General features: G+C 40.0%; 1 pseudogene; it reads right to left on the bottom strand.

The window, feature by feature from the left end:
• Nucleotides 1-13,176: 13,176 nt before the first annotated feature.
• On the bottom strand, nt 13,177-13,291 carry LOC148771510 (5S ribosomal RNA; annotated as a pseudogene).
• Between the last annotated feature and the right edge of the window lie 311 nt (nt 13,292-13,602).

The following is a 13,602-nucleotide window of genomic DNA, read 5'->3' on the forward strand; positions in this document are numbered from 1 at the left end:
ACAATATGCATATTGGTACAAAGTAATAAATAATTCTTCTACTGTTTTCAAAACAAAGACAATAAGTTTAAGGGTAAATTCCACTTTCACCCCTTGTACTTTGGCTGAATATCACTTTACCCCCTTGTACTATCAATTGCATCGATTTGTTCCCTTGTACTTTGGTTCGATATCACTTTACCCCCTTCTACTCTCAATTGCATCGATTTGCCCATGTACTTGAAAAATTGTCTCAATGTGGCACTCGCCGTTAGTTTTCAGACCTTTGACTTTAACACCGTTTGACCTAACTTTGAAAATTACAAAAAATCCACCCCTCCCAGTTTAAATAATTATTAATATAATAAAAAAAATAAAAAAATTGTGGTTGGCGTCGCGGACTATCTTTTCTCGCTGTCTTGATTTTTTTATTTTTTTATTTTTTTATTTTTTTATTCATTTTTTAGTTTTTTTTAATAATTATTTAAACTGGGGGGTGACATTTTAGTAATTTTTAGACTTAAATCAAATGGTGCTAAAGGTCAAAGGTCTGAAAACTAACGGCGGGGGCCATATTGAGACAATTTTTCAAGTACAGGGGGAAATCGATGTAATTGAGAGTTTAAGGGGGTAAAGTGATATCGAGCCAAAGTACAAGGGGGTAAATCGATGAATTGAGAGTAGAAGGGGGTAAAGTGATATTGAACCAAAGTACAAGGGGGCAAATCGATGCAATTGAGAGTACAAGGGGGTAAAGTGATATTCAGCCAAAGTGCAAGGGGGAAAGTAGAATTTACCCTAAATTTAATGTTTACATCTGGTTCGGAAATGTGGCCTATGTGACAGTCCCTCGTCCCGATCATCATGTACACCAGTATCGGGTGATTGTAACTATAAATAATTATAAAATGGGGGTACATAGTTCTTGAATCGTAATAAGAAACTCATATGGTATGTGCGATATTCGAAAATCATTAGAGGCAAGTGCTCATAGTAGTACGGATGCAGCACTCGTGCGATCTTGTACATAAACGGATTCGGATATGGATGCAGTCTCTCCAATCCTAGTCTCTTGTATCTAGACGCGGATAGGTACGAGGGATGTATGATGATGCTAGAGATAGATCACCTTATAGAGTTGAAGTAGAATGAGCTGGAAGAGCAGAGTGGATCACTGACTCACGAGCTTGATGACCTTGAGATACCTGCGATCATAGAACACGTAAACTAAGTCGGGGGTTGATCCGGCGGAAACCCCTCCGACGCTCAAGTCAGACGTGCGGATAGTAGAAATAGTTCAGAGAATACATGTTGTAGTATTGCTCACACAATAGGACGTACCTTAAGAAATGAGTTCAAACATTTATTTATACCTTAGTTGAGATTGTCGGCCCCAAACCTTACTTGAAGGTGATTGGGCCTCGATGGTAGTGATCTTCAATATTGGGTTTGTGGTCCAGTAGGTAAAGGAATTGTAGGCCCATTGTGTTGGCCCAATTATGTATATCATTAAGCCCCCCACTCTCGAGTCGATGTGGGGGCCATGTTGAAATGGGTGTCAGATCGTGCCGAGAGTAAAAATTGTAGAAGTCGCTCGTTGGCGTATGGCCTAATGGTGTGCGAAAACGCGTTGGAGCGTGTGTCGGAGGGGCGTAAAGGCGCGTTGGCGCGTAGCGCGACCAAGTTGTCGCGATGTAAGTTACTTGAGTCGTCGGTGTTGTCCGCAACGATGTAGTAGCGCGGATCGATTTATCTCCTCGTGGGAGTTGTCTCGTCGCGGGGTAATAGAGTTGATCGAGTTATCTGCTCGTGGGAGTTGTCTCGCGATAATGTAGTAGCACGGAGCGAGTATTCTCCTCGTGGGAGTTGTTATCTATTGACATTGTCAATGTTTTGACGCATTGCTTGTATGTGTTTACATATAGCCTTGTGCGTGATGTACTTGAGGAGGGGATCAGGCTCTTAAGATGTTTTTATGGGGATCGTGCCCCTTGTTAGACCTCGTGGGTCGTAAGTATGTTTGGACCGTGGCAACGTTTTAATGAAGGACCCGTCGAAAACAAGTAGATAAATTTGAGTAATCAAGCTGGCCAGGCTATATAAATTGCCATAATATCTCTAAGTGTTTCTAAGGTTGGAATCATGCTAACTTGAGCTTGCGATTATGTAGTAAATTGCGGGCGAGTTGTCTCCTCGTGGGAGTTGTCTCGCAACGAAGTTGTAGGAGCGTTGGATGACGCGCGGCTGGGGACCATGCGGATTCAGGTCGCTCTGAGCGAGTTGTCTCCTTATTGGAGTTGTCTCGAAGCGAGTCTTATTACCGAGCGAGGTGACTCCTCGTGGGAGTTGCCTTGCAACGGGTTCGTAGTGTCGAACGAGTTGGCTCCTCGTGGGAGTTGTCTCGCTGCGGGTTGTAGTATCGAGCGAATTGGCTCCTCGTGGAAGTCATCTAGCCGTGGGTTTGTAGCACCGAGCGAGTTGTCTCCTCATGGGAGTTGTCTCGCTGCGGGTTCGTGTTGGCCGAAAACCTACACGCAAGTGCACGTATCGTACAAGTAATATAGTGGACAATTAAGTCCGGATATCGAACCCACATGGAATATTTAATTACTTAATCCTAGACGCTAAATTCTATCAATTGTTATCAAGCCCACCCTACACAGTCGACTTTAGAGAGAATGAATTAAAAAGCAAATTAAAAAGACAATAGCTCGAAAGCAATTAAAAACGAAGGTTTTAATCAGAGTAAACAAGCCTAGGATTTTATTCTTCCCCCTATGTGGTTATTACTCCCCCAATTCCTTCAATTATGCAAGCAATTAACCCGGATTATTAACCTGAGATGCTAAAATAATCATAACCCGCTTCCGCGTGTATTACGATTCTAATACTCTAGATTCAATTACTATATTCCTATGCAATTAATTCTAGAACACAGCATTAAGCACAAATCTCAATAATGGCTACCTAAGAGATTAACTATATTCCTATGTTAATACCACAAAGGCTCTTCTACCACAGTTCTAATTATTAACCCGATCCGATCTTCCGATTCATGCGATTAACAATAACATAAAAGCATATAAGTTGATCAAGTTCATGCACATAATAAAGCAAGTAGAAGAAATAATCCGGAATTAAAACTTACATAAAATCATAGAAAAGGGTTCATAAATCCCACATAGGGTTCCAAATAATATCCTAGAAATAAAAACTTAGCTACTCGTGATTCTTATGATAAAGAAAATAAAATAAATAAATTAAATAAGAAAAACTATGCTTGAGTCTTCGTTGATCTGCGTTCCTCGCTATTTGTGGTGTATATTTCGTGCTTATGGTGTAAAAACTTGTTGCTTTTATAGGCTTTTCTTGATAAGGAAGTAGTGGAAACCTAATAGGAATCAATTTCCGCCACTTTCCCCCATCAGGACTTGTTCTTCGATTTTCGCCATGTTGGAGTCCGAATTTTGGAATGTTGTGTAAATAAGAATTGTAGCCCTTGAAATTAGCTTTCCAATTCCGCCAAAATCAGCTGATTTGAAGTTCGTATGAGAGAGATATGCTCGAAATGGTGGACACTGCCAAAGTTGTGTCGAGATTCGTTCTTCCAATTCGATTTATTTCCTTATTTGCAACTCTTTCCTTTCTTTTTGATCTTTTTTCCTTCATGGACACCTAATTCTCGTTTTCACCTATAAAACACAAAATCAATCAATCAAAAAGCACAAATATAATTAAATCTAAACAAAAGATCCACGTAAAGTAAACGTATTGAGCGTAAAATTTACACTCAACACACCCCCAAACTTGAACTTTTGCTTGTCCTCAAGCAAAATCTAATCGTAAGCAAATAACTCAACTACCGCATCTCATCACATAAATTAATGACCAACTTCAAGTTTTCAGAACTTGTAATTATAATGAAAATTCTTAGGCATTCGCAAGCTCAAAATTCAAAAGCACTTAGTCACTTACCATAGCCAAAAACCACAAATCATGCAATTGCTTCAAACATCCAATATTTGTAAATTAAAGATAGAAAAAATTTATGCTTACATGCATATGTTTGACTCCAAATAATCACCAAATTATTCTACTCTACTAATATCAAACGTTAAGCTATTGGGATCATTGGGGCTTTGTGGCTTCCAATTGTTAGGCTCTTTGGTTCGAGGTAGGAAATATGGGTATATGTGGCTATTAATCTTGAATTGAGGTGATTACTCCAAAATTTGAAAGATAGGCGTTTGAAACAATGAATTCACCTCTAAGGACTTTAATAAACTCTATTCTCAAAAGTTCAAAAGTCTCTACTTTTGCTTTTGAGGCAATAGATCGAGCTTTCAAAAATAATTTCAACAACTAGTCATTTCTTCTCTCTTCTAGTCTCATCTTCTTCTTCTCTTTTTTTTTTCTTTTATAAATATATATAGAAGCCTATATACTTCTTCGTCTTTTTTTTAGTCTTTTTTCTTTTTTCTTTTTTTTTAAGAAAAGAGAGATCTTATAAAAAATTTCGACCGAACTCCAAGGGGCAATTTTTCAAAAATCTCCACTTTTCTACCTTATACACATTGGCTAAAAGAAAGAACACCTTTTCTCTGAGGCTCAAATCAAGGTTCTAAGGATAATTTCGATAAAAAGGTCGGCTTGAAAGGCTCAAACGTTTCAAAGAAGGCCCAAATCATATCCCAAATCAGGACCGAGCGAGTTGTATCGCAACGGCTGTGGAGCGACGCGCATATCTAGGTTGCACGTGTGGATCGATGTCGCACGGTGGAGGATCACGTAGGTCGAGGTCGCACGATAGAGGATCACGTGGGTCGAGGTCGCACGGTAAAGGATCACGTGGATCGAGATCGCGGGCGCGAATAGAGGTCAGCGGTAGAGGAGCGTGCAGGGAAGAGGAGCACGCGCGCGTAGCGTGGTTGGAGATATCGGAGCATGCGTTGCGCGATTGGCGCATAATCAAATTCAGAGTAGATCGGTGTTGTAGTTTTGTGTTAATCATTGTTGTGGAAGAATTATAATAAAGATATTATTAATCATTTTTTTTCTTTCTTTTTTGGGCGGCGTAGAACGCGCGCACGTTGGGGGCGAAGAGCGCGGGCGTGTTGGGCGCACTGGGAGCGGGGCGCGGGTGTGTTGGGCACGCGGGGCGCGAGGCGCGCGCGGGGCAAGGGAGTGGGGTGCGGGCGCGGAGCTGCTGGGGAGCGCGCGCGCGGCAAGGGCGCGGGGCGGGGGGAGCGCGTGCGGGGCTGCTGGGGCGTGGGGAGCGCGCGCGCGGGGCTGCTGGGGTGCGGGGCGTGTGCAGGCAGGCGGCTGGGGCGCACGGAGGGCGCACGCTCGCGGGCTGCTGGGGAGCGGGGCGCGCGCTTGCTGGCTGCTGGGGCACCGGGCGTGCGATGCAACTCGAAATTTTTATTTATTTTATTTTAGTTTTTTTATTTATTATTTTTTTTTCTTTTTTTTTTGAGCTGGTTGATATCCACCCCATTATGGGGATTTCTTATCCTTGGGGTAGAGGGATGATACGCAGCTCATAGGATGGAATGTCTAACTCTTTTGGGTTGAAATGTAAGAGGGTGTACCACCCTTGAGATGAGATGTTCAACCGATGGGATAAGATGCCTTACCTTGGGGCGAGATAACCCCCAGCTTAGGATGAGGCGATAACGAACCTTGTTATTGTCTTGAAAGAATCCAAATGTCATTGACATAGTTGGAAGAATGAGCTCTTAGGGGTGAGGCATTGCCTCTTGGAGGTGAATGTGTGTGTTGTTTCCCAATTCGTATTTCTCAGGGATGAGTGGATTGTTGTATCCGAAATCTAGGGTACGAAGTGGATGCCTACGACACACTCGCTTGGTGGTCGTTACCTTATAGCGGTGGATGTGCCACGGGTGGAGCCGCAGAACGAGCGTTGAGTCCTGCAATGGCGATGTATTGTACCACTGCTTCAGTTGCAGCACGAGTTGAATCTTCCGTGATTATATGTTGAAGGTCCTCTTCGGTTATCTGAACCGTTCGGGGAGCAAGTGGAAGTTGATGTTGTTGAAGCTTCTGCGATCATATGCTGAAGGTCCTGAACCGTTCGAGGAGCAAGTAGAAGTTGATCTTGTTGAAGCTTCCGCGATCATACGCTGAAGGTCCTCATCGGTTATCTGAACTGTTCGAGGAGCAAGTAGAAGTTGTTCTTGTTGAAGCTTCCGCAATCATACACTAAAGGTCTTCATCGATTATCTAAACCGTTCGAGAAGCAAGAAAAAATTGATCATGTTGAGGACCCAGTGGGGCCTCGTGAGGATGAACTTATGTTGGATCCCGAATGCGAGGAGGGGGAATTGGCAAGCCAGAGCCTTCATGAGGTGGGAGGTTGTTAGCGTTGAAGGGCCTCCTCGGTTATCTGAACCGTTCGAGGGGTGGGAAAGTAGATCTTGTTGAGGATCTAGTGGGACATCACGAGGAGGATCTCGTGGTGGATCCTGAGCACGAGGAGGAGGAAGTGGCAAGCTAGAGCCTCCATGAAGTGGGAGGTTGTTAGCAGTGTCACACTCCCCCTAAACAAATGTCTCAAGGCCATCATGCACACTACGTGATTATGTTTGCCTTCCCACAGACGACGCCAAAATAATGATGCTAGAGATAGATCACGTTAGAGAGTTGAAGTACAATGAGCTGGAAGAGAACAGTAGATCACTGGCTCACGAGCTTGATGGCCTTGAGATACCTGCGATCATAGAACACGTAAACTAAGTCGGGGGTTGATCCGGCAGAAACTCCTCCGACGCTCAAGTCAGACTTGCGGATAGTAGATATAGTTCAGATAATACATGTAGTATTGGTCAGATAATAGGACGTACCTTAAGGAATGAGTTTAAACATTTATTTATACCTTAGTTGAGATTGTCGGGCCCAAACCTTACTTGAAGGTGATTGGGCCTCGGTGGTAGTGATCTTCAATATTGAGTTTGTGGCCCAGTAGGTAAAGTAATTGTCGGCCTATTGGGTTGGCCCAATTATGTATATCATAAACGGATTCGGATATGGATGCAGTCTCTTCAATCCTAGTCTCATGTATCTAGACGCGGATAGGTACGAGGGATGTACTAATCCAAGTAACCATGACTCGTCTGCCAAGTGGGACGCACCTCCCACTCGATTTCGTACACGCCACCTCATACACTGCGGTTGTTTCTCAACATATCCATCACACACAAATGCTGAAAATATGAAAAGTACTTCCATACCCAAGACAACATAAATTTATAAAATTAATTAAACATAAGAAACATTGATGTATAAGAAAAACCGACGATATAAATAATTATCAATAACAATGTCAAACATCCGCAAATTTTTTTGGTCTCATCTAGCGAAGTCCTGCCCAAGTGTATGTACGATACGCCTACGTATCAGAAACTCAAATAATACTCATAAATCTTATTGAAAATGGAAAGGTTTTTGGTTCCCTTTCGCCGAAACGAGGCATTCGACAAGGGGATTCTATGTCCCCGTATTTGTTTCTCTTCTACGCTGAGGCTCTGAGCGCACTTTTTTGTCGAGGAGGAAAATAATGGTAACTTGTGGGGTCTTACGGTTTGTAGAGGTGCTCCGAAAGTCTCTCATCTCCTTTTCGCGGATGACACGATCACATTATGAAGAGCAAATGAGGCTTCAGCTATGTGCGTAAAATTTATCCTCCAAATCTATAGAGATGCTTCCGCGCAGGTAGTTAATTTTGATAAATAAAATGTTGTATGTAGCAAGAGCACAAGCAACGATACTATTGAGAGAGTTTGGGAGTTATTACCCATGGAAGTGGTGGATAAACACGAGAAGTACCTTGGTTTACCTGCATTTGTCGGTCAAATCCAAGAGAGAGTGTGTTTAAGAATATTCGTGATAAAATTCGTTCACGACTCCAATGATGGAAGGAAAATTGATTGTCTAAAAGGGGTAAAGAGATTCTCATCCAAGTCGTGTGGCCCAGGCGATTCCATCCTATGCTATGAGTTGCTTCAAAAAACCCAGATTATCTCACAAAGGAACTCGAAAATTATATGGCTATGTTTTTGTGGGAAAATAAGCATGGGAAAAGAATTCATTGGGCAAAGTGGCAGGAATTGTGCAAAAACAAGCAATCAAGTGGGATTGAGTTTAGGGTGCTCGACGAATTTAATCAGCCCTTCTTGCCAAATAAATATGGCGATTGTTAGAAAATCCCGTAAGCTTGTTAGGTAAATTACTAAAGGCGAGGTATTACCCGAATACAAGCTTATCATTTGGCCATTGGAATCCGACAACATGGTAGTGGCCAACATGGAAATAGCTCGAACCGTCATAGTGCTCAAGACTGGAAGTGGATATGGGCTTTAACTCTACCAAGCAAGATTAAGTTTTCCCTCTGGAGAGCATGTAAGAATTTGTTGTCTACTTGCACAAAGCTCGAATCGTCATAGTGCTCAAGACTGGAAGTGGATATGGGCTTTAACTCTACCAAGCAAGATTAAGGTTTCCCTCTGGAGAGCATGTAAGAATTTGTTGTCTACTTGCACAAATTTGATGAAACGCAAGGTCTTGGAAGTTAATCATTGTGCCTTTTGTGACGAAACGAGAGAAGATATTATGCATATTTTTGCTTATTGTACTTTTGCTCGTCAAGTATGGGCATTGAGTGAGATACCGCAGTCGATATATCATACATCGGAAATGGAGATGCGTGCATGGATGCGTACTGTAAACAAGAATCTAGATTACAAGGCTTTTGAACAATGCATACTACTGTGTTGGGCGATTTGGTATGCTCGTAACAAACGGGTGTTTGAAGGTATGACTCCCGATGCTATGAATATATTAGAGTTTTCTAAAAAAATCTAGAATAATCTACATACAACTACATCGCAAGTAATCCAGTCATGCCTTTTGCGCAATCGAACTTTAGTGAAATGGATTTCCCCCAACCAAATGTGGTGAAAATTAATTTTGATACTTCGGTGAATAACAAGGATGAAATATGTTGTTTTGGAGCTATATGAAGATCGAGCTTGGGCGTATGCGTAGGACGGGTTTCGCGGTTTTTGAAATCCACTTTGGATCCTACATCGGCAGAGGCAAAAACAGCTTTATTGGTTGTCGAGATGGCTCGTCAAAATAATGGAGCGACAATCGTTTTAGAAGGCGATTCACAAGAGATTATTGCAGCCATCCAGGGAAGATCAAGCTCCACGAGCCGAATATAGTAATATCCCTGAGGATATTAAACAGACGAGTGAGACTTTTGCCGCTTTTACAGTCCAACATATATTTTGGGAAGGTAATCGGGTAGCTCCTGAAGTAGCATCACTGTCTAAGAAAGGTAATTTAACTAATGGTCATATTTGTCATTTCATCTTAATAAAATAAAAATTTTGTGATTTTACTTTAATTTGGTCTTACACTTATTGAAACTAGTATTGGGATTAGCCGGAACCTATTAATGCATGAATTATATTGGCCAATTATGTACAAATGATACGAGTATTACAAGTAAGCTCAATATATAAATATCTCGTCACACTTCTGAGTGGAGCATATACTCCTTCCACAGTCACAATTAATTTTCACCGTCTAAACATTTCTACATAATTGTTTTTGAAATGTTGTTGTTACTTATTATATCATTAAATAGATATGTATAATTACATTATGTTGGGTATCTGCTGGGAGAAGACAAACGACACAAAATCAAAATGCTCATATTTTATTAGGAAACAATTAAAAAATATATAATAATATTAAGATGCTGAAAATTGATAAGCTAGAAATTCTAGTCAAATGACACTGATTTCCGAAAAACAACAATCAGCAACAAATAAACATGAACATAGGAATCATTAAACAAATCAAAACCCCTAATTAATAATAATCAGAATTTAGAATTTCGCAACAGTTGCAAATTAGAGAATTAACAGCAATTAAAAGGGAAAAGAAAATGGAACAGTAGGCAGAAACAAATTCTGCAATGGGGAAGCTCCAGCGGTGGTTTGATTTTCCGGCTCAATCCTTGTTCTCTAAGTTCTCGTCCAAGATCCAAGTGGGGCCTCCAAACACTCACGGCAGCCACACACACAGTGTATTCCAACGAAAAACAAAGAGAACGAAATCCAAATTCAAACCCTAATCTCACCGGTTTATTCCTAAAGAAGTAAGCTCGAATTCATCCAAAAGAATCGAGTTTTTCTTCTCAAAAAATGTTCTCTCTTTCACTCTATTTTTTCCTACTCAAATACACAAAGTATTCTCCATTTTTCTCGTCTCTGTTTCTCTCTTTTTTTTCGTCCTAACACATAAAAGGAAAAGGGTGCACTTATACGCCCAAATCATCAACCAAACTCACGAAGAATTAGGTAACAAATCACCAAGATTTGTTGAGGATAATAAGAAAGATTTGTTGAGATAAAAAGGGGCATATTTTAAAACGAATATGTTGAAAAACGAGAGTAGTAAAATGGTGAAGAGAGAGAGAAAAGGGAAAACCTAGTGAGATTGGGCTGACTTTAATTTATGGCTCAAATTGTATGTGGGCTTCTCATAAATGGGTTGCAAGGTGGAATTTTAATGGGCCATTCACAAAGAATTCATTTGGGCCACACTCTACAAATCTCCACCTGGCTCAAATGGATCATCGAGACCTTTTTAGGAGAAACGAAGTCATCATTGCCGTATGACACTACATGCACTCAAAACACAAAGTTAGTACAAGTTTAAAAAACAAAACACAAAGTAATACAAATAACAAGCAAAACACAAAGTAATGCAAATATTCTAACACATTAGAATACATCACCACCATCGGATATCATATTGGCTTGATCTCTATGTTGGTTTTTCTTAGGCTTGGGACAATCACTAATGAAATGATTATGGTCACCGCAGTTAAAACACCTTCTATTATTAGGATTAGCCTTCGACTTACTCCAATCTCCACCTTTTTCTTATTTTGATCAGTTTGACTAGAAGAAGCCTTGTTGTTTTGAAAGCGATTAGGCTGACTTCCTTTAGTAAAATTAACCTCACCAAATGATTTATCCCTATTAATTCCCAATTCAAGCTCTTTGCTTTTTAGAGCATTAATCACAGTATCTAAAGTAATTTTATCTCTACCATACTTAATAGCAGACTTAACATCATTATAAACATCAGGAATAGCATTCAAGAGCACAATAGGGGTAAAATCATCAATATTCTTATCATCAGTTAATTTAATATATTGAACTAACTTGGTAAGAACATCAATATTAGCATCAATATTTTTGTGTGAGTCCAATTTAAATCCAAAAAACTTTTCAAGCAAAAACATTTTATTGGGCAAAGAATTTTCAACATACACCTCTTCCAATTTATCCCATAAACATCTAGCAGAATCATGTTTTCCTACTTTTCTAATCACAGAGTCACTTAGATTCAAGATAATAGCAGAATACGCCAGATCATCAAGTTCTTCACGTTTAGCAACAGTTATAAAAACCTCTTCACTTAGAGAAATTGCTTTAAAACATTTTTGATGGATTAAAATGCCTTTCATGTTCCGTTGCCAATTAGAAAAATCACTCTTTCCATCGAAAGGAGCTAAAGATAACATAGATATAGATCTCATATTCCAAGTATCACAAAGATAGCAACAAATCACAAAGATTATCAAATATCAGCAGGATCAACACACAGAAGAATCACAAAGTTTCAATATTCTTTAGCAAAATCGAATCACAAAGATTGACAAATTTTCAAAAAATCACACAGGTAGTAGAATCACAAAGATTCACAATTTTCAAATATCACACAGATTCACACAAAATATTAGCGGAAGCAATAAATAAAGAATCACAAAGATTCACCAATAATATGTATAATTATCACAAAGAATAAATCAACTCACTAAGAGTAGAAATTTATACCTGAGTGAAACCCCTGGACTAGGGTTTCGTACGCCGCTCCAGACGGACCCTTAACAACGCTCCGATACCACTGTTGGGTATCCGCCCGGAGAAGACAAACAACACAAAATCAAAATCCTCATATTTTACTAGGAGACAATTAAAAAATATATAATAATATTAAGATGCTGAAAAATTATAAGCAAGAAATTCAAGTCAAATGACACCAATTACCGAAAAACAACAATCAGCAACAAATAAACATGAACATAGGAATCATTAAATAAATCAAAACCCCTAATTAATAATAATTTCCAACGACCACTGTTGGGCCCCACCGTCGGGATAGCACAAACTCCACATTGGTAAGATATTGTCCAAATTGGGTCGGTCCCAACTGGTTATGCTCTTGGGTTTCCCCATACCCGGGATAGCACAAACTCCACATTGGCATGATATTGTCCAAATTGGGCCGAGCCCATCTGGTTTTGCTCTTGGGTATCCTCAAAATGCCTCTCATACCAATAGAGTTGATATATGCTTCTTATAAACTATTGATCTTTCCCATATTAAACCGATGTGGGATATTGTTTGCACCTCAACACATTGCTATAATTTTCAATAAGAAATAGAACACCTGATATTGTCCAAATTGGGCCGAGCCCATCTAGTTTTGCTCTTGGGTATCCTCAAAATGCCTCATACCAATAGAGTTGATATCTGCTTCTTATAAACTATTGATCTTTCCCATATTAAACCGATGTGGGATATTGTTTGCACCTCAACACATTGCTATAATTTTCAATAAGAAATAGAACACCTGCGCTTAACGATTCTATACGATTTACGATTTGTAAATTTAGCAAACCAATTTTCGATTCAATTTGCAATTTAACAACCATAGTGTTAATAGTTATTACAAAATGCAATTATTGTTCCCATTTAATTAGAATGTAGTTTCAATAGTTGTAATAAAATGAAATCACACGGAGCTCCTATATGCACGTTAGAGTTCACATTTCTTTAGAAAGTTTGTGTTCAACTAGATCTATATGAACTCAAAGCAGCAAGTTCAACATAGATCCATATTGAACCAAAAAGCGAACAAGTAAATCGATATTTAAAAAAAAAAAAAAATACCTTGTCCGATGCTTTTTGATGATCCATGTGGATAAACCAGCCGATTACTCCACAAACACAGAGGATAAACTTCGATTTGGCTCAAAATCGGAATTTGAAGTGTGTTTTCCAGTTTCAAGGGCTACATAGCGTTTTTGGGCCAATCTTTTAACACAAGGACTTCCCACGGGGGGTCACCCATCCTAGTACTACTCTCGCCCAAGTACGCTTAACTTCGGAGTTCTGATGGAATCCGGTGCATTAGTGCTGGTATGATCGCACTCGTAAGTCTATGCACGCAATTTAGTTTTATGTTGAGAAACTTGCGCTGTAGCGGCTTAAAGCGTTGACAGCTTTTGACTCGGGATGAGTTACGAGACGATATGCATATGCACGCGAAGCTCTTTCAGGCGTCATCGACATATCAATTAGGCAAAGCCCCATTGATCCTGCGCTCGCAGTGAAAAGAGGCCGTTTAACCCAACTTCCACCACTATTAAACGCAACCGATGCGTTTATCGGTGCAATCAGCTGATTTGATCGATCGGACCGGCCCCACATTGCTCAACTCACGTGGGTTATAATAATA

Source organism: Erythranthe guttata, chromosome 3 (genome assembly GCF_056151865.1).
Source record: "Erythranthe guttata isolate IM_541 chromosome 3, IM_541, whole genome shotgun sequence".
Classification (NCBI taxonomy): Eukaryota; Viridiplantae; Streptophyta; class Magnoliopsida; order Lamiales; family Phrymaceae; genus Erythranthe; species Erythranthe guttata.